The sequence below is a fragment of the Cebus imitator genome, unplaced genomic scaffold, assembly GCF_001604975.1.
Source record: "Cebus imitator isolate Cc_AM_T3 unplaced genomic scaffold, Cebus_imitator-1.0 Scaffold71, whole genome shotgun sequence".
Lineage (NCBI taxonomy): Eukaryota > Metazoa > Chordata > Mammalia > Primates > Cebidae > Cebus > Cebus imitator.
Window position 1 is genome coordinate 314095 of NW_016107386.1, and position 20412 is coordinate 334506.

Below are 20412 nucleotides of genomic sequence, written 5' to 3' on the forward strand. Positions count from 1 at the left end.
GCTGGTTTCTCCCACACAGGACCCAAATCCATCCGATGGCCACCCTCTCTTGCTCAGAGTGTTCTGCTCACCAGTATTCCCCAGCGTAGGTTTTCATTGGAAAGAAAAATCCAGTTCCCACCCAGGAGCTGATGGGCAGAAGGCAGGGAGGGTTGTTGGATAGGAGAGAGGAATGAAGGGATGCCGATGAATCACCCCGCTCCATCACTGTCCCCTGGAAGCTTAAAGTACCAGGCGGGTGAGAGAGAGGTAGATGGGGCGGCTCCTACAGAGGGAAAGGAGAGAGTAGGACAGAGGAACTCCCTGGGATGGGTGGGGAGGGGCAGGGGGCACCTGGCGTGGGGAGGAGAAAGCCTGGAGATGAGGGTGCGCATTGCCTGGCTCTGGAGGTGCCACCCACACTGCACTTCCTGTGAATGTGCCATGAGGTTGTGGAATGTGCGGCCTACACACCATATGTGGGAGTCCAGCCTAAAGGGACCCTTCTGTCTTCATGCCTGCTAAAAGACTAATAGCCTGAAATGGCCTGGGCATTTTGAAGGAAAGAGCTGCTTAGAGGCCCACCCGACCTAGCAAAGGTCATCTTCATTGATGGCTCCCTCAGGCAAGAAGCAAGCACTATGAACCATCAGGAACTTATCAGCAACTTGGTTCATAGTGTGAAGCAGTGGGAAGCCACAGGGTATAGGATGCAAGGGAGTTCACATCCCAGTTCTGCTGCTACTAGCAGTGTGGTGTCCAGGCAGATCCCTCACGTACTTCCGCAAGCCTCCCTGTGGTCCCTAGTGGCTTAGTGCTGGCTGAAGTTTCTACTTTAGAGAGAAACAGGATGAATCTTAAATTCAGCTGATTAAAAAAAAAGGCTAGGCACAGTGGCTCACACCTGTAATCCCAGCACTTTGGGAGACCAAGGCAGGTGGATCTCTTAAGCCCAAGAGCTCAAGGCCAGCCCTGACAACATAGTGAGAACTTGTCTCTATAAAAATAAAAAATTTAAATTTAAAAAGAAAGAATAGAGAGAAATGGAAAACCATCTGTAAAAAGGAAATGGTGATTAAGCCCTGTTCTCGCAGCCTCCAAGGGTTATCCATGAAACTCAGATGAAAAGAGGTAGGAGAGGTTTGCACCAGGGCTGGTATATTATTATTATTATTATTATTATTATTATTATTTTGAGACAGAGTCTCGCTCTATCACAGCTGCAGTGCAGTGGAGCAATCTCGGTTCACTGCAACCTTCACCTCCCAGGTTCAAGCAATTCTTGTGCCTCAGCCTCCCTAGTAGCTGGGATTATAGGCGTGTGTCACCACATCTGGCTAATTTTTGTATTTTTAGTAGAGACAAGATTTCACCATGTTGACTAGGTTTGTCTTGAACTCCTGAGTTCCAGTGATCCACCCACCTCAGCCTCCCAAAGTGCTGGGATTACAGGCATGAGACACGGTGCCCGGCCAGAGCTTATATATTCTTATCCCCACATTAACAGGTTAGAAAACAGGTGCACACAGCTGGAGCGGGAATTTGAACCCAGAACTTCCAGATTGCAAGCAGAAGCCCACCCTCTTCTGTTTCTCCTGCCTGCTTAACAGGTTTGGGGACTGTGGCCCTGAAGCTCCTCAGTGTCTCCTTCCTGTCCCCGCCTCTCTGTGCTGCTGCCTCTTCCCTCTTCATCCTGGCCTTGCCTCAGGGCAGGGGAAGGCTCTGAGCCTGGCAGTGGTATCCCTGGGCCCTTGCCTGACCCTGCCCATGCCCAGCTGTGATGCTCTCCTCAAGCCTCTCATTCTCTGTCATTGCTTGGGGAGAGAGGAGACGCTCCTCCCTAGGTTGGTGGCTGTTGGAATCCCCCGTGATCGTATGCCCCACAGCAGAGGAAAAGGATCAGGATCGTTGATGGTGGAGGCCGCAGGTGTAATCGCCACAAAAGCAGTTGACCACCCCCACCCGCCGTGGCCCAAGCCTCCAAGCCCGCTCTTTGCCTTTCAGCTGAATCAATTGGCCTCACTTCATGTGTCGACCTGCACATTCATGGCATTAAGTTAGCCTTTTGCCCACCTCTAGGAGGCCCCTGAGAAACAGTGGAAACCAGGCTCAGCAGGACACTCGGCTGTCAGCGAGGCCACAGGTCATGGCTCTGTGGGACCAGGCTCTGGGGTCAGGCCCTGCCACTTAAGGCTGGGTGATCTTTGGCCATTTGCTCAATGTCTCTCTATTTCTGTTTCCACATCCCTGAAACGAGATAATGCAGAACTCATGAGCTGGTCAAAACGGTTTACTCAGCTAACCCAGCCAGGTGCTGTTGGCACACAGGGAGTGCTCCACACCTGGGTTCATGGAAGGCTAGGAACAGAATGGGATGTGTGCACGATCCCCGCCTGCAGACCACAGCCTGACTTTTGCAGGGAGGGGCTGTGAAGCATTTGGCCACTGCGTCACCAGGGCAGCAGGGGTTATGTGCCTCTTTCTCGAGGTGGTCTTGGCCACTTGGGCCAGTTCACTGCTGGTCTGGCAAGAGATGGGCCTGTGAACAGGAATCCCTCCAGCCCTAAGGCAGGCCTGAGGCCCAGGAGGTGGGCTCAGCTGTGGCCAGGCAGTTCTGAGGGGCGTCCCCTCTCCTGGCCCCACCCTATCTCTGCCCCCCCTCCAGGACCCACCAAGAGAGACCCGTGTCCCACTGCAGAGTGTGCTTGCCAACAAAGAGCCGGACCTTGCCTGTGACCGTCGGCCGCTGTACAGCCTGCAGATGTGTTAGCCTAGTGCTGGCGCCTCCTCCCCTCAGGCTACTGGGACCTCCCCAGGCCACTGTGCGCCTCCCTTCCCTCCAGCCTAGAACATAAACACAGGATCAAGTAACAGTATATTTTGACTCGGGGGTGACTGTGGAGTGGCTTATCAAATTATCAAAGCCTGTGGATTTAATTGGAATTTTGCAGATAACCCCTGGCTTCTTTCAAGTGTGCTGCTGCGCGGTCCATAGAGAATTCATGTGGGCTGGGGCGAGGGACCGTCTCCCCTTTTCATCTTCCAGAGAAGACAAGACCTGCGACAGCCAGACTCAGTGGGGGAGGTGGGCAGCAGGCCCGTGCACCTCGGCTTTGATCTCAAGCCACTCGCTGGCGGAGAGCCAGACCCATCTCCGGTCTGCTAGCGGTTGCTCTTCAAGACCACTGGCCCTGCACAGGAAGGAGGTTCTTCATAGGCAACTTTGATGAGCTTGGCACAGGGTAGCCATGGTGGTTTTGCCTCCTCATGCGGCCACCCCAGGAAGAGTAATGGGATTTGTGCCCTTATGAAAGAGGCTCCAGCAAGGCCCTTGCCCCTTCCGTCATGTGAGGATATAGCATTTGCCCCTTCTTCCCTGGGAGGACACAGATAGAATGCGCCATCTATGGGGAACCAGCCTTGATCTTGGACTTTCCAGCCTCCAGAACTGTGAGCAATAAATTTTTGTTGTTAAGAAATTACAGCCGGGCGCGGTGGCTCACGCCTGTAATCCCAGCACTTTGGGAGGCTGAGGCGGGTGGATCACGAGGTCAAGAGATTGAGACCATCCTGGTCAACATGGTGAAACCCCGTCTCTACTAAAAATACAAAAAATTAGCTGGGCATGGTGGCGCGTGCCTGTAATCCCAGCTACTCAGGAGGCTGAGGCAGGAGAATTGCCTGAACCCAGGAGGCGGAGGTTGCGGTGAGCCGAGATCGCGCCATTGCAAACAAGACTGGGTAACAAAAACGAAAAGCCGTCCCAAAAAAAAAAAAAAAAAAGAAATTACCTAGTGTGGTAATTTAATAATTACAGGCCATGGCTCACATCTGTAATCCCAGCACTTGGGGAGGCTGAGGCAGGCAGGTCACCTGAGGTCAGGACTTTGAGACCAGCTTGGCCAACATGGCAAAACCCTGTCTCTGCTAAAAATACAAAAATTAGCCAGGTGTGGTGGCATGTGCCTATAATCCCAGTTGCTTGGGACGCTGAGACAAGAGAATTGCTTGAACCCAGGAGGTGGAGGTTACAGTGAGCCGAGATGGCACCACTGCACTCCAGCTGGATGACAGAGCAAGACTCCATCGCAAAAAAAAAAAAAGAAAAAGAAAAAAAAAGGAAAGAAAGAAAGAGAGAGAGAGAGTGAAGGGAGGGAAGGAAGGACCTAGTTAGTATAAGGTACTTTGTTATAACAGCCTGAACAGATGAAGACATTTGCTGTGTTTACTGTTGGTCCCTCCCACGAGAGCACAGGCTCCAGGAGAGTACAAACCTGCCTTTGTTCTGTTCACAGCTGTATCCCAGCGCCTAGAACAGTGCCTGGCCCAGAGCAGGTTCTCAGAGGGTCTCTGTTGGATGAATGCTTGTTGTCATTCAGTCCCCACTCATTCAGTCTTACATGGTAGGAACGACTGTGACATGATTTTACTAAGAAGCTGAAGCATCAGGGACATGAAGCAGCTCACCTAAAGGCACCCAACTGGCAGGTGCAGGGCCAAGATCCAAGCTAGGCAGGCTGGCTCCAGCCTTTGGTCCTGACCACAGCCCTGACCCAACCCAACACTAGGCTCACACCCACTGCACCTTCCCAACCTCCTCGGCAGCAGCCCTCCCCATCTCCACCCCAGCCAGAGCAGGCAGGGACCAGCCTCAGCCCCTCTGATGTTTTCCTTTGAGGATGGTAGGTGTCTTGGTCTGTTCAGGCTGCTGGAACAGAATACCATAGCCTGGGTGACTTATAAACAACAGAAATGAATTTCTCACAGTTCTGGAGGCTAGGAAGTCCAAAACCAAGGAAGCAGCAGATTTGGTGTCTGTCGCGGGCCTGCTTCCTTGTTCATAGATAGTCGTCTTTACCCTGGTGGACAGGGAAATGAGCTCTCTGGGTTCTCTTGTGAGTGAGGCACTGATCTCATTCACAAGGGTTAATGACCGTGGCCTAATCACTTCCTACTGCCTCACCTTGGGCATTAGGATATAACATAGGAATTTAGGTGGGACACAAACATGTGGTCTATAGCAGTGTGTTCTTGGAAAGCCAGCAGTTGCATAGGGGGTGTTGTGGGGGGTGTGTGTGTGTGTGTGTGTGTGTGTCCCCTGATTATGGGGAGGAGAGTAGCAGAAAGGGAAAGGAGGAGTGTTTGCCTTATTGGTCATCTCCTCTGTACTCTACATAATGCTTTTTTGAATATTCATTTAAATATTAGGCTGCCCCTGAAGTTGGTGTTATCCCCATTTAGCAGATGGGGAAGTGAAGTTGCTAGCAGTTACCTGGCTTCTCCAGGCCATGCAGCTGGGTGGGGGAGGCAGGCCTTGGAGTCTGGGTGCAGTCCTGTTAGGTCCCTCCAGCTCCCCCAGCCCCTAGCCCTTTGCCCTGAAGTCATGAGGGGTCAGTGGGCAGGGGTGGGCAAGAGAAGCTGCTGTAGCTTCTTGTTCTCTCCTGTGTGGGTTTCTGGGGAGCCATGTGACAGCTTGGGGTGAGGAGAGCCTTGGTCACCAAATACTAAAGAAGGCAGTTAAAGACATGCCCTTGGTCCCCCACTCCCACCCCACACCGCCGTGCAGTGACTCATGCCTGTAATCCCAGCACTTCAGGAGGCCAAGGCGGGAGGATTGCTTGGGCCCAGGAGTTTGAGACCAGCCTCAGAAACATAGTGAGACCCCCATCTCTATTAAAAAAAAAAAAAAGTAAAAAAATGAGCCAGGCATGGTGGTACACGCATGTGGTCCCTGCTACTCAGGAGGCTGAGGCAGGAGGATTGCTTCAGCCCAGGAGTTTGAGGTTACAGTGAAGTATGATTGCACCACTGCCCTCCAGCCTGGGCAACAGAGACAGACCCTGTATAAAAAAAAAAAAAAAAAAGACACATGGAAGCCACACCAAGAGGCACCCTCTGTAGCAGCTGAGATGACCCCCGCTGTGAGCATGGCCTGCCACCATCCTGAGACCACCTTACTGACTCGCTCCCCCTCACTTTGCTCTGCCTGATCTCCTGAGAATCCCCTGCTTCCATAGGCAAGGCCCCCGTCACCCCCAGACGCAGTCCTCCCATGTGGTGTCAACGAGGGCAATCAGGAGCTACAGGCAGGCCCAAGCTGGCCCGGCAGGTCTCATCACGTGGTCAACTGCGTGACCCAGAAATGCTTCTTCGTGTTCCATTTTAAATTTTTATGCAGTGGAAATAAGGAATCTAAAAGTCTTCAGAAGGAACACCAGGAGCTCTGTCTGCAGATACCAGGAGGATGCAGTTCTGGTGGGAGAAAGATCTGGCCATAGGACCCCGGGACCCACTTTTGCATCTCTGCAGCCTCCTGGCCCAGCGGCCATGCCCCCATTCTTTTCTTAGCTTGTGGCCAGCCTCCATGCCCTGCCCCATGGTTCCCTCCACCGGGAGCACCCTCCCTTCCTCCCCAGTCGCTCTGGGACTGCATCCTACTCTGTCTCCAGTCTCAGCTTGAGCCCCTCCTCCAGAAAGCCCTCCCTGGAGGTCGTGGAAAGGATGGGCACCCATGCCCTTGGTGCACCCATATCACAGAGGGGAAAACTGAGGCCAAGGCTGAGCTGATTTGCCCTGCTCTTGTCTCTCACTTCTTCTCTGGTCTGCTACCAGCCCACTGGCTTGGGGACTACCTCTTACCCACTATGGGACACATAGTGGGCCCACACAGTGGGTGGAGGGTGTCTTCCTACTTCCTGCTCTCGGCCTGGGCCTGTCCCTACAGCTTGTTTCTTCCTGTTGAAGCCAGCCAGGATCCTGGTTAAATTCTTGACATTGCCTGGGTGGAGCAGAGAGCCCTGCGAAACTGGTTTCTGTTCTTCAGCCCCAGGGCCCCAGAGCCACCCTCTGTTGTAGAGTAGAACAATGCCCCAGTGTTCTGAGGGACCTGGGGTGAGAGGCGGAGGGGCCCAGGCCAGAACCAGCCCTGCCTCAGCCTCCCTCAGGGCCCCCAGCACTCTCCACTAGTCCCCAGCAGTGTCCTGCCACCTGCAGGGAAGGAACCCCAGGCCAGGCCAAAGGGGAGGCCAGCCTGCAGGAGGCCTGCCCCAGCCAGAGCACAGGTTTGGGGACAGGGCTGGGCTGGTGAAGGTAGCAGGGGGGCTGGCTTAGGACACTGAGGGTGGCTGCCAGGGAAGGAGGGCCGGGGCAGGTGCTGCTGGGGACCTGGGGTGGGATGAGGTCAGACAAGAAAACACGATCCTTCCTCCGCACAGCTTTCTCACCTTCCCCTCCCATTTATATTTTGGGGGTGGTGGATTTATCTTGGACTGCATGGTCAAACTGTGGGGAGTCCAGTGAGGGGGACAGGCTGCTGCTGCTGCCATTCTCCTGGGAGAAGCAGAGCCCAGGAGGACAGATGGACTCTGCCAGCCCTGCCTCGGAGTCCCAGCAGGAAGACGAGGGCCAGGGTGGTGTGTGCAGCAGTGCAGCCGGAATAGCGCTGAGAATGTGGGGCATCTCCAGGAGCCCCACATCCCCAGTCCCAGTGGAGTGCCAGGTCCGGCCTGTTCAGGAAGGCAGGGTGACTGCTCGGCCTGTGTCTGGCTGCCAACCTCTTGAGTTAGAGTCCAGGCTTCCCTGCTGACTGGCGACATTGCTGTGGGCTGACGGCGTGGCCTTCCATTCTCCGTAAGTCACCCAGAGTCACTGCCACGGCACTGGGGAGAATGAATGGGGATGGTGTGTGTGGATCGCAAACTGGGCACTGAGTCACACACCCTACTCCTCCCCTCCTCTTCCTGGGAGGCAAACGGAAGGTTGTGGAGCGTCTCCACGGCAGCCTTCCTTCACTCAGCAGGTATTTATTGAGCACCAGCTGTATGTCAGGGACCGCATAGGCTAATCACCTCAAGTTCAAAGCTGAAATTGTGAATTGAGTTAAATTAATGGCAGCGGCAACTGTCGCAACACCCAGCTCTGCTTGGGAGCTTGAATGGCTCACTTCTCCTCTTCTGGTCTTTTTCCCCATCTGTGCAAGGCGCCGTGGTACACATGGCACATGGTGGTGAGGTTCAAGGGAGCAAATGCATAGAAAATGCCCCTAGTGTACTTGGCCCGTCACGGAAGCTCAGGAAATGGGATTTTCTGTTTTTCTTCCCCTTTCCTCCATTAGCCTAGGCCTGGGTGCAGAGTAGCCACTCCGAAAAGGCCGGGGGAATGCAACTGGGTTGCCCGAGCTGAAGGTGGCATCTGGGAGAGAAGCGTCTCACTGAGTGCCTCTCTGCTCTGGAAGTCCTGGCCAGGGCTGGTGCTGCCTATGGGGTGAGGCTGCCCCCACCACCCTGCAGGCTGTTGGAAATTCCAGGACACCCCATGTCCCTGTTTCTCCTGGGGGATTGGGGTGGAAAGCCCACCCACACATGCCTGGCTGCATTCTGGTCAGACGCCCATCATCAAGATGTCTCCGTGCACTCTGTAAAGCCCTGCCACCATCCATCTGGCCAGGGACATGGGCCACACTGTCCTTGCAGCCCCCTGCCGCTGGCTGCTGCACAAATAGCCTCCTTATGTTGATGGGCAGGAGGGCCAGCTGGACCTAGGAGCTGTGGGAGGCTGAGGGAGGGCACTGAACATTAGATAAATAAACCCTGTCCATCCTCTGCCATGTCCCCTTCAACCTGGGTGGGCAGGTGGCAGGAAAGTGCCCACAGGAAGCTGTGTCCAACCCACTTGAAAGGGGCATTGGCTGTGGGGAACAAGGACTTCTGCAGGCTTGGCCATCCTGCTGGGTCGGCGAGCTGGAGGGAAGGAGATTCGAACCCCCTTAGTCCAGTCCAGCTCATAGAGCACAGGCCCTGGGGGCTGTGTCCAGGGAGAGAGGATGACTCTGGGTTCAGGCCTGGCACAGGATTTTCTGCAGGGCACAGAGGAAGGCAGCAGGGAAGGATATCCTGGTGCAGGAGTGTGTGGCGGTAGACTGGGTCCCCCATTAATTTCTTGGGCTTGTGCATTCTGTGTTCTCTGAAACCTCAACTCCCCATGTGCCCACTCTCTCACCCCCAAGGAAGGCCTGCAGAGCCCTTTGGAGCCTCTGGCGGAAGGGGCAAACCCTCAAAGAGTGCCGGGGCCTGCTTTGCTGTTACATTGCATTGAGGTGGGTCTTGCTTCCCCGACCTGCTTATCACTACCCTCCATGTGCCTACTCGCTGGGTAGTTACCCTCTGTGGGGAGTGCAAGGCAGAGCTAAACCTAGAACCTGGGTCTCAGCCACTGAGACCAGGCTTCCTCTGTTGCATCCTGGTGGGGGGCGTGTGTTCATGCAAGCATTTCTAGGTCATCTCCATGTGAGGTCCGGGACTGCGGTAGCTCAGCCCTGCTCTCGGGGCCCTGGTGGTCTAAGGGGAGCTCAGCATGGCAGGAGCCTGGCTTGCTCCCATAGGAGGCAGCAGATCATCATTGGCCCTGGTGAACCCTGACTCCTCCTTCACCTGCATGTGGCCTGGGAATTATTTAAACTCCCAAAGCCTCAAGGTCTTTTGCCTATAAAACAGGCTTATCACAGCTGCTGATAATGAGGGAGGCAGAAAAAGAACAAGTGATTGTGTAGGTGCAGGTCCTTTCAGCAACACGTCAGCCTGCTCAGGTGGTCAGGGAGGCCTCCCTGAGGAGGTGGCATTCAGGCCGAGACTAAAGCAAGAGGTCACTACTCAAGGAGAGTGGCAGAGGAGGGCACCCAAGCAGAGGGAGCCCCTGAGATTGTGTTTTGAGGATTGAAAGAAATTTCATCTTCCATGAGAGTGAGGGGTGTTGGCTGCGGCCAGGCCAAGAAGAGATAGGCCCAAGGCAGTCATTAACAATTGCCACACTTCAGCATCAGGTAAATGGGTAGAACCTAGGGGGTGTCTGGGCTTTGTCCTGGCTCTGAAACTCTGAGGTCCTAGCAGAACCAGCTGGCTATTGCAGTGATCCAAGCATGCCGCAGTCAGGGTCTTCAGTGGGGCTGCTGCCTGTGGGAATGGGAGTTATTCATAGACATAGTCCGAGTTGAAAGGGATAAGCATCTAGAGACCTTGTGACCCCTTTTCCTTCACAGGTCCTATAAATTGGGTCTTGAGGGTGATTGGAATTTGGGCACCCGTGTAACTTTGGGTCGCTTTGAGTTCCTCGGCTCCTGAGATTCATGTGTATCTGGCTCCACCACATGGCCACATTGGAACTACGGCTCCCAGCAGTAGTACGGGAGCAGTACGGCTGAGTGCTGTACTAAAGTGGAGCTGGACCCTTGAGCTTGGTTTATCTTATTCGGGCATCCATGCAATCCTGGGAGGCCCATGCTCCTTTCTGCAGATGCGGGACCTTAGGCTGAGACTGGTTGACTTACCTCTCAGCTAGGAAGTGTCAGAGGCTGGACTCATGCCCTAGCCCTCCAGCTCCAAGTTTGCACCCCACATAGGGGTGAGCTGAGGATGAAGTGAGAAGCACCTGAGCCTTGGATGGGGCAGCTAGCTCCAAATCTCAGGATGGGACCCTTCATCAGACAGAAGGGCAGAATAACTGCATCAGGACGCCATGGTTGCCATGGCCACCACGGGGGCTGAGGGTACAGTTGAGGGCATGTGCCACATTTGGGATCTTTTCAGGGGAACCCAGCTTTCCTGCTGGGCCACATCCCTGAGAAGGTACCAGGTCGGCTGAGACTGCCAGGTCTGGTCCAGGGCCCCTAGGGCGGCCTGTTGAGACCCTTCCCCCAGCCTCAGGAGCTCCCAGGAGGGGCTTCCTGTCCCAGGAGGATTCAGGCCTATGAGGAGGGGCACTGCCTGGCTGGTACAGGCTCCTCTGATGGAACAGACACAGGGAAGCTGGTTCTAGAAGCACTCAGAAGACCAGGCTCCCTGCTCCCAAACTGCAGACTGAGCCCTTAGCCCCCCACACCCTCTCCTGTGCATGGCCCGTTTGGCACATGGGGAGTCATGAGTCCAGAGGGCACCCAGATAGCTCTGTGCAAAACCCTACCCAGGATGCACAGCCTGGAGCCTGGCTCAGTGGCCAAAGCCAGAGGGAGAATTTCTCCCAGACAGCTTTACTCAGGTATAATGTGCTTATTTTAAATGTATAGTTGATTCATCGATTACTAATATTTTACAGTTGCGCAACCATCACCGCAATCCAATTTTAGAATATTTCCATCTCCCTTAAAAGATCCCAGAGAGAGGTTTTAGGGGTTTTTTTCTTTCCTTTTTTTTTTTTTTTAAATTTTGAGACAAGATTTCTCTCCATTGCCCAGGCTGGAGTGCAGTGGCACAGTCGCAGCTCACTGCAGCCTTGGCATCCCAGGCCACCTCAGCCCCCAAGTAGCTGGGACTGCACGCACGCGCCACCATGGCAGGACAATTTTTTGATTTTCATTTTTTGTAGCGATGGGCTCTTGCTCTGTTGCCCCTGCTAATTGCAAATTCTTGGCTTCAGGCGATCCTCCCGCCTCCGCCTCCCAATATGCCAGGGTTAGAGGTGTGAGCTACCATGCCCAGCCACCAGAGGGATGTTTTTTATTCTTTTTTTTTTCCCCCCTCTTGGCAGAGCTGTTAAGGGGAGTGGACTTGGACTCACAGGTGTAACTTCAGATCCCGGCTCTGCCCCTCGCCAGCTGCATGCCAGGTGGGGCAACCTTTGATTATTGTTATCCTCCTGTCGCCCAGTCCTAGAGTACGGGAGTGCCATCACAGCTCACTGACGCTTCAAACTGCTGGGCCCAAGCCATCCTCCTGCCTCAGCCTCCTGAGTAGCTGGGACTACTGGCACCTGCCACCATGCCCCACTATTTTTAAAAATTTTTTTGTAGAGATGAGGTCTTGCTATGTTGTTCGGGCTAGCCTTGAACTCCTGGGCACAGGCTATCCCGCCTCGGCCTCCCAGGCAAGCTTTTAACCCCTTACTCATCACACCTGGGCCTGCTGTCCCCACCTCTCCTCCAGTAGCAGGACATCTCACTTGTGGCATTTACCACAGAGGTGATTAGATCCCTAACATCTGGCTTCCCTGAGAGGCTGCACATGCCCTGAGGGCCAGAACACTGCCGCCGGGCATCCACTGTATTCCTCATGCTAGCTGAAGGCTGGACACAGTAAGTGCGGTAAATGGAGAGGATGACTCTCTGGGGCAGTACGTTCCCCCAGGAGTAAAACGGGGACCTTAGAAGTGGTAGCATAGGGTTACTATGAGGTCTAGAAAGCTAGTAAGAGCTCATTTATTGTATCTCACCATGTGATGACATTCTTCTAAGCAGTTTACTTTTTTAAAATTATTTTTAATTTTTTGAGAGGAGGTCTCACTCTCTCACCCAGGTTGGAGTGCAGTGGTGTGATCTTGGCTCACTGCACCCTCCACCTCCCAGGCTCAAGCGATTCTCCTGTCTCAGCCTCCTGACCATTGGGGTATGCCACCGTTCCCAGCTGATTTTTTTGTATTTTTGGTAAAGGCAGAGTTTTGCTATGTAGCCCAGGCTGGTCTTGACCTGAGCTCAGGTGATCCACCCACCTCAGCCTCCCAAAGTTCTGGGATTACAGGTGTGAGCTACTGTGCCCAGACTACATTTTTTTTGTTTTTGAGTTGGAGTCTTGCTCTGTCACCCAGGCTGGAGTGCAGTGGCACTATGTCAGCTCACTGCAGTCTCCACCTCCCAGGTTCAAGTGATTCTCCTGCCTCAGCCTCCCAGGTAGCTGGGATCTGGGATTACACGTGCCCACTCCCACGTCTGTATTTTTAGTAGAGATAAGGTTTTACCATGTTGGCCAGGCTGGTCTTGAATTCCGGTCCTCAGGATCTGCCCACTGTGGCTTCCCAAAGTGCTGGGATTACAGGTGTGAGCCACCGCTCCCTGCCAGGCTACATGTTTTAATTCTCCAACTTTTGCATCCATCCTATGAAGTAGGTATAGTTATTTCACCCTAGTTTGCAGATTAAGCCACTGAAGCAGAGAGAGGTCATGTGACTTGCAACGCCAGTAAGTGGCAAATATGGGCTAGAGCCTCTTACCTATCCTGCCCCTCAGTGAAGCTTAGCAAGGGCTTAGCATGCTGCGCAGCACACAGTCCTAATGAATGGTACCAGTTGTTACTGTTGCTGTTGTCGAAGGGGCTGTGCCAGAGGCTGGCTCATCCGTGCCCACAAAACACCACTCAACTTGCAGCTGCATGGGTTTGCAGTTTCTGGAGTCATAGGACCAGCTTCTCCTTCCCTCCTGGCTGTGCCCCAGTGAGAGGCAGGGTGGGAGGGTTCGCCCCTAGTCCCAGCCTTTGGAGCTCAGTTCCCCAGACATCATCCAGCCCAGCCTTTGCAGGTTGTACAGTCCAGAGAAGGGAAATGATTTGCCTGGGGTCAGAGAAACTGGATTAGCATCAGGTTTTTTGGCTCCAAGTCCAGTGCTCTTTCTGGCTCTCAGAATGTTCCCGCCGATTTCAAGAGCAACCCCAGGCTTGCAGCATCCTGAGCATCCCTGCTGCGGTGCATGGGAAGGTGCCCGGAGGTCTGAGTTGAGCTCTTGAGAAGATTCCAGTAGGAGCCTGGCTGATGGACAGGGAGAAGTCTCCTCTGAATGGCTCAGAAGCAGGAGCTTGGCTGTGGCCAGGTCTGATTTAATTTGGCAGAGGCAGGCTCCAGATTAGACCAGGCTTTGCCTGCAAACCAGAAAATTCAAGGTTAATTGCCGGGAGCACCACTTCCTGGATCGCCCCCCTAAACTGGAGAGGGCACCCATGAACCTGTCACCTGGTCAGAGACCCCTGGAGAACTGCAGTGCTGCCTCAGGAGCCAGAAGGAGGGGGACATGCATTATCCCCATGCTGGCCCCCTCATGTGCTGGGCACTGTGGAAGGAAGGGCCTGGCAGCCACGGGGATCTTAACAGGCAGGAGCAGGGGACACTTTGTGCTGCCCAAGCCAGGGAAATAATTCAAGGAAAGGCAGGCATCTTGGTTTGGAATTTCCCAGAAGCAGATCTGAGGCTGAGGATTGGGGCTCAAGTAGTTTGGAGGTGACACCAGAAGGCACCAGTAAGGTGACAGAGGGCAGGGAAGACAAGGCTGCCAAGCACGGTGTGTTACCGACCAGCTTCATCTCAAAGGGACCAGCACCTGGCTGCTGGCTGTTCCCAGAGGCAGGGGCGCTGGGGCATTCATGCACCCCTTTCCCCACCTCCAGGCCGTCTCCAGACAATAGCCGGAGGGAGCTCTCCTAAAAGCCGGTGATTCCCACTGTGCTTAGGGTAACTGCCCGGGGCTTCCTGGTGGCCTTCGCCTGGGGAGGCCTGGGCTCCCACCTCCCATTGAGGGAGCCACTGGTCGGTGCTGCAGGAACCAAAGGAAAGGAAAGAGCCTGGCAGCTGCAGGAAAGGTCAGGAAGTCCCCACCACCCCCACCCCAGCCCGGGGGCTCAGACTGAGGCCCTTTGTCACCAGCTGAGTTTCTGTAACAAGAGTATGGAGACAGGGCTGTGAATCACACAAGGTCTGAGGTCCACGCTAGCTAAGGTTGTCAGGAAGGCCTGTATGGAGGAGGCCAGGCTCGTGTGTCCCTTGTCTCAGAAGAGCCAGACTGACCAGGGTACCACGGATAGTCACTGAGCTTTAGGAGGCCAAGCAGGTCCCACAGAGGCGCTCAAGCCAGGAGCGCAGGAGGAACTGGAGAGGGCAAGAGACTGGGGGCCGTGGGTGTGCAGGGAAGGCTGTGGGAGGCTGGGCCTCCAGGTGGACTTGGGTGCTGAGGGAGGGTTTGTAGGCAAAAGGAGACGGGAAGAGGCTGGGCCAGGTGGCCTTGAGTGCAGGCTTGGAGATTTCCCAGCGGGGGAGGGCAGGAGGGTGGGAAGGTAGAGAGACACAACAGCTCATGCTGGTTAGGAGTCAGCTGGCACTGGGGTCAGATCCCAGCTCTGCGACTGGGATAGTGACTTAACCGACTATGCCTCAGTTTCCTCTTCTGGGACATGAGAGTCATGATAGCATGTTCCTTTTGGTGGGTGGCTCCAAGAATTAACTGAAATAACATGCATGAAGTACGGTGCGCAGCTGGCCAGGTGGTTCACGACACCTGCAATCCCAACACTTTGGGAGGCTGAGGCAGGAGAATTGCTTGAGCCTGGGCAACATAGCAAGACCCTGTCTCTAAAAACAATTTTAATTTAAAAAAATTGAAATATATATTGCCATGCCTAGCACATGGTAAGCACCCAGGTAAGCACAAGACTCTGTTCTCAGACTTGAACCCTGCCAGGGATACGCGTGAAGGAGGCCACAGACACTGTAGTCTAACCACAGGAAGAGAGAGACACAGATGAGCAAGAATGCAGGGTGTTAGCAAGAGCACTGGGCTCCACTGTGATGCCAGGGTGGTTTCCATGGCAACCTGAGGTGATGTCACAGAGGACAGAGCACAGGAGGCTTCTGGCTGCTGCAAAGTCCGTCCTCATAAATAGGCAGGAAATGTACCATCTGCACTTGCTGACCCATCTGTGACAATCAGGGATGACCTCCTGGAGGAAGCGGCACTTCCACTGAGCTCTACTGGGTAAGGGAGAAAGGAGTGGAGAGCAGAGATGCAGGGTCCGCGTGTCCTGCCAGGCAGGGACTGAGACGCTTGGGATGGTGTTACATTGTCTGACCAGCCCCTCGAGACCATCCAGCAGCCCTGAACTTGGTTACCGGTTGTCAGGGAATTCGTCCATTCATTCAGGAAACAATTATGACCAGCCCTGTCCTGTGCTGGGCCTGGCAAGACACACCCAGTTCCTGCCCTCAGGGAGCCTCCTGTTGAGGGAAGGAAGTAGAGGACAAACGAGGCAATGGCAAAGGCATACTGGGAGTGGTGGGAACCACACAGGAAAAGAACCGAGTGCTGTGCTAGGATAAGGTTTGCCGGGCAGGGGCCAGGAAGTGCATTAGGCTGAGAGCTGGGGCCCAAGATGGCATTGGTCTAGCATCACTGTCCCCAGAACTTAAAACACCTCTGCTGAGGTGTAAAACCGGCCCTCGTGAAGCCAGGCCATCCCCAGGCTGCAGGCCAGCCACCGACCCACAGAGCAGCCACACCAGTGGCAGAACCGCCAGGAGGCAGCCCAGGAAGCTTGACCGCTGCGGGTGCTCTAGAGGGGGTGCTCCGTTCCCATCAGAAACCACAGTGCATCTCGAGCATGTGGTCACAGACGCTGTGACACTGTGACCCACTGTGCGGGTCACTAGCCAGGTTTCTTCCTATTGGCCTTTCTCGTGCCAGACCTGAAGTTGTGACCTCCCTAAGAAGAGTCTAGAACTCAGTGGTGTTGTTTGGGTATGTCGTTTTTTCTTTTTTGGCACAGAGTCTCGCTCTGTCGCCCAGGCTGGAATGCAGTGGCACAATCTCGGCTCGCTGCAACCTCTGCCTCCCAGGCTCAAGTAATTCTCCTGCCTCAGCCTCCCAAGTAGCTGGGATTACAGGTGCCCACCATTATGTCCAGCTAATTTTTGTATTTTTAGTGGAGAGGGGGTTTCACCATGTTGACCAGACTGGTCGTTTGGGTGTTTCTGACTTCAAGTCTTGGCCTTCATTTTACCTTTCTCTTTCCCGCCTACTCCGCGTTTAGCTTTTCAATTTGGATTTTATGTGTCTTTCTTAGCCACAAGGTGGTAAATGAACAGTGTGGTGGGTAGGATTTGAGCACTAGACTGAGCCAGCTTGGCCTCCAGTTGTCTCTGTCCCTCACAAGCTGTGTGACTTTGGGCAAGTCACATGCTCTCTCTGATCCTCCATTTCTCTTCTGTAAAATGGGGATAATAAGGGACTCTACCACATAGGCATGTAATGAGGATAAAATTAGCTGATGTGTGTCAAGGGCCTAGTTTGGTACCTGGCATAATGTAAATGCTTGACAAATGTAGCGCCCTTGTCAATAATACTATTAGTAATAATAGTAGCAGCACTGCCACTCCCACCTTTGGGAAAGAAAAGCCCACTCAGGGTGGGGAGGGCTACTCAGTGATGACTCTCACCAAGGCCTGGCCACACCCACTACCCTCTCTCCCTGTTTCCCACCATACTTTGGGTTCTAAGTGCACAGGCCTGCTCCAGGGCCTTGGGGGAGCTTCTCCTTGGTACAGAAGCACAGGAGAGGTTGCTTGGTGGAGGATGGAGGTGGTAGCCCAGGGCAGGCCTGCTGGGACCTGTAGTGAGCAGGCCTGTGAGCAGCAGGCAGGGGCCTCACTGTGGTTGCTGCTGAGCATTCAAGGTTGACAGGAAGGCAGCCACAGGAGGCTGGGGGCGTGGAGGCGTTACCTAGGTATTACCTAGGCTTCCTGGATGGCCCTCCTGCTGCAAGCAGAATGCAGGCCTGCCTGAGACTGGAGCTGGAGGCCTCTTTGCAGAAACCCAATCGGGGAAACTAAGGCACAGAGTGGGCTGCCATCACCCAGGTCATGCTGTCTGCTCAGTCAGCCAGGCCTGGAACCCAGGTCTTGGGCCCCACAGGCGGGGCTGGCCCTGGCTGGCATCTTGCAGAGCTCCTCCCTAGACCCCGTTCGTTATGTGTATGCTCTGGAAGACCCTGGGGAAGCCCCCAGGCCGCCCTGCATCCAGGCTGACCTGGAAGCCACGCCATCCCTGGGCACACAGGCCCTTGGCAGGAGCCCCTTTGTCCTGCGTTTTGAGTGCCTGCTGTACAGAACATGGCAGCCACTGCCCTCTGTGGAACAACCTCATGAAGTCAGCCTCTTGGTGCAGCAGCGAGGGAGATCCAGGCTTAGCGGTCACTCCTGTCGCCTCTGGGGAGACCCCTCAGCCTGGCAGCGGCAAGGGACTCTGGGGAAATGTGAAAGTGGCAACAGTTATTCAGACGAGCTTGAATTCCCCAGCTCTGCCACCCCCAGTGCTGCCAGCCATCAGCCACCAGTGTCGTCTCGACAAAGTGGCTTTACCCTGCAGTGCCTGGGTTTCCTCATCTCTGCAGACACCCCGAGCCTTGGCCCACCCCATTGAGGCCAGCCAGGCTTCTTCCCACGCGGCTCCTCCTCCCGCGACCACCGCCCCCACCTTTCTGGCCCCCTCCCTCAGTGCCCTCCTTTGGCCAAGCCCACTCTGTCCCAGGTGTTTCTGCCATTTACCCTGAAGGTCACAGCTCTTCCCTGCCTCTCCCCTCTCCAGGGTGAACCACCGCTGGCAGCAGGGCCCGTGACTGGCAGGTGGAGCTGCAGCAGTGGGTGGAGGATCTGCGCATGTGCTCCCTGTGACGGAGCCTGACTGTGCACTGGGGACTTTATGTGTATTAACTTGTTTATCCCCCAGCAATCCAATTAGGTGTATCCTTACAGTCTCTGCACTTTATAAATGAAGACAGAGACCCTAAATAATCTGTCTGGCTGAGCAGGGATTTGAACCTAGGCAGCCACACACACACACACACACACCATGGGAGCCAAACCTTCTGGCCATACCATGTCAGAGTCTGGATTGTACTAAAGTAGCCACTGTGGCTCTTTAGATCTTAATTAAACAAAATGGAAAATTCAGTGTTTGAATCCTGCTGGCCACAATTCACTGTTTGAGTGCTCAGCGCCACCGTGGCCAGTGGCCGCCATACTGGACAGAGCAGATAGAGACCATTTCCATCACCCCAGAGCATTACACTGGACAGCTCCTTTGAAGGCACCACTGGGTGTTGGGGACAGAATTAGAACATTTGGTGCCATTGGGGGTTAAAATCAGAGTGGACTTTCTGGAGGAGGTGCCCCCTTCCTAGGCCTTGAAAGTTGTGAAACACTAGACAGAAGAGGAGGAGGCCTGTGGTGGTGGCAGCACAGACAGCCGCAGTCTGCAGCCTTGCCTCCCATTGCAAGCTGCGTGACAACAGGCAAGCGACTTAAGCTGACTGAGCCGCATCTGTAAAATGGGGCTAATGCAGCCGCCTCCGTAGGGCTGCGTACATCTGGGTGCTTGGTGCTTGTGGGTTTGTCACATGGTGTCCAGGAAAGTCTGGGAGGTTCAGGTTCCTTCACTGAGAGGAGATCACCGGGCCTCGCAGGGCCATGCAGGTGGGCTAGGTGTGTACAGGGAGAAGTGTGGGGCCCCCCAAGTCCTCTTTCCCACAGAGGCAAACCAGAAACAAGCACAGCCTGGCCTCGGGTGGGCTCCTTGGCCTCCAGGGGAAGTTGGGAGCCCTTGGCCTAAGCTCCATCTCGGGTTGAAAACAGACCAGGGCTGGGGAGTGACCCAAGAGGTCTGTGCTCTGCAGTGGGACCCTGGTATCTGCCTGTGTCTCACACACTTCGACACGTAGACCAGGCACACTTCTGCAGACGGGGCTGGTGTCGCTTGAGGGGCAAAGCAGTCCTCTGGCTCCCCGGAAACAAGTCCCCACCCCACTGCCTGAACAGGGAAAACCAGAAGCAGCTTGGAATGTGATCCTCAGGCTCAGAGCTGGTGCCAACACCTTCAGGGAAAATCTCTTTAGGACTACTGCTGCTGGGTTGCTCTCAGCAACTTCCTCTAAAATTCGAGCCAGCTTCCCTTGGGGCTCAGTTCAGCCCCAGATGCCTGTCCTGCTCCCCCAAGACATACAGCCTTCTTACCCTCCGCTCCCAGCATGCCCGCTTGCACACACACGCACACGCACACGCGCAGGCGCGGGCGCACACACACACACACACACACACACGCTCACATCTGTTCCTGCCCCTCCACCTTTGCTCACACCACCCCTTCCACCCCAAATCTCCTTCCTGCTTCTGCTCTTTTTAAATATTCATCTTTCAAAGGCTAGCTCCAGTGCCCTGTCTTCCACCTATAGCCCTCCCTGACCACACCAGACCACTCTGATCTCCCTGTCCTGGGAGTTCCTACACAATGTTTCCTTTGACCAAGCTTTGGGGCACCTGATCACAAAGGAACTGGTATGTTGTCTTTTTGTAGGTGTTTGCCTTCTCTCTCCAGCTAGATGGTGAGCTCTTTGAGGGCACGGCAGTGTGTCTTCTGCGACTCTCCTGCTTCACACAGAAGACCGGGTCTAAGCAACCCTTCAGTTGAGATGTGCATAGATAGTGGATGGATGATGGATGGATGGTGGATGGATGGATGGATGGTGGATGGATGGATGGATGGTGGATGGATGATGGATGGATGGTGGTTGGATGGATGGATGGTGGATGGATGGATGGATGGTGGTTGGATGGATGGATGGTGGATGGATGATGAATGGATGGTGGATAGATGATGGATGGCTAGATGATAGATGGGTGGATGGTGGATGGATAGATGGTAAATGAATGATGGATGGATGGATGGTGGATGGTGGATGGATGGTAGATGGATGATGGATGGACGTGGAGAGAGGCAGGGAAGGTCTTTAAATATATTTAAATATATATATTTATATTTATATATTTAAATATATATAAATATATATGTTTAAATATATATTTATATTTAAACATATATATTTAAATATGTGTATACATATATTTATATATATATATATATAT

At 54.2% G+C, this 20412-nt stretch overlaps 1 protein-coding gene across 3 annotated transcripts in view; it reads left to right on the plus strand.

The window, feature by feature from the left end:
• Positions 1–20412, plus strand: part of SH3PXD2A (SH3 and PX domains 2A) — a 253525-nt gene that overhangs the window by 136866 nt on the left and 96247 nt on the right. The window lies entirely within an intron of this gene.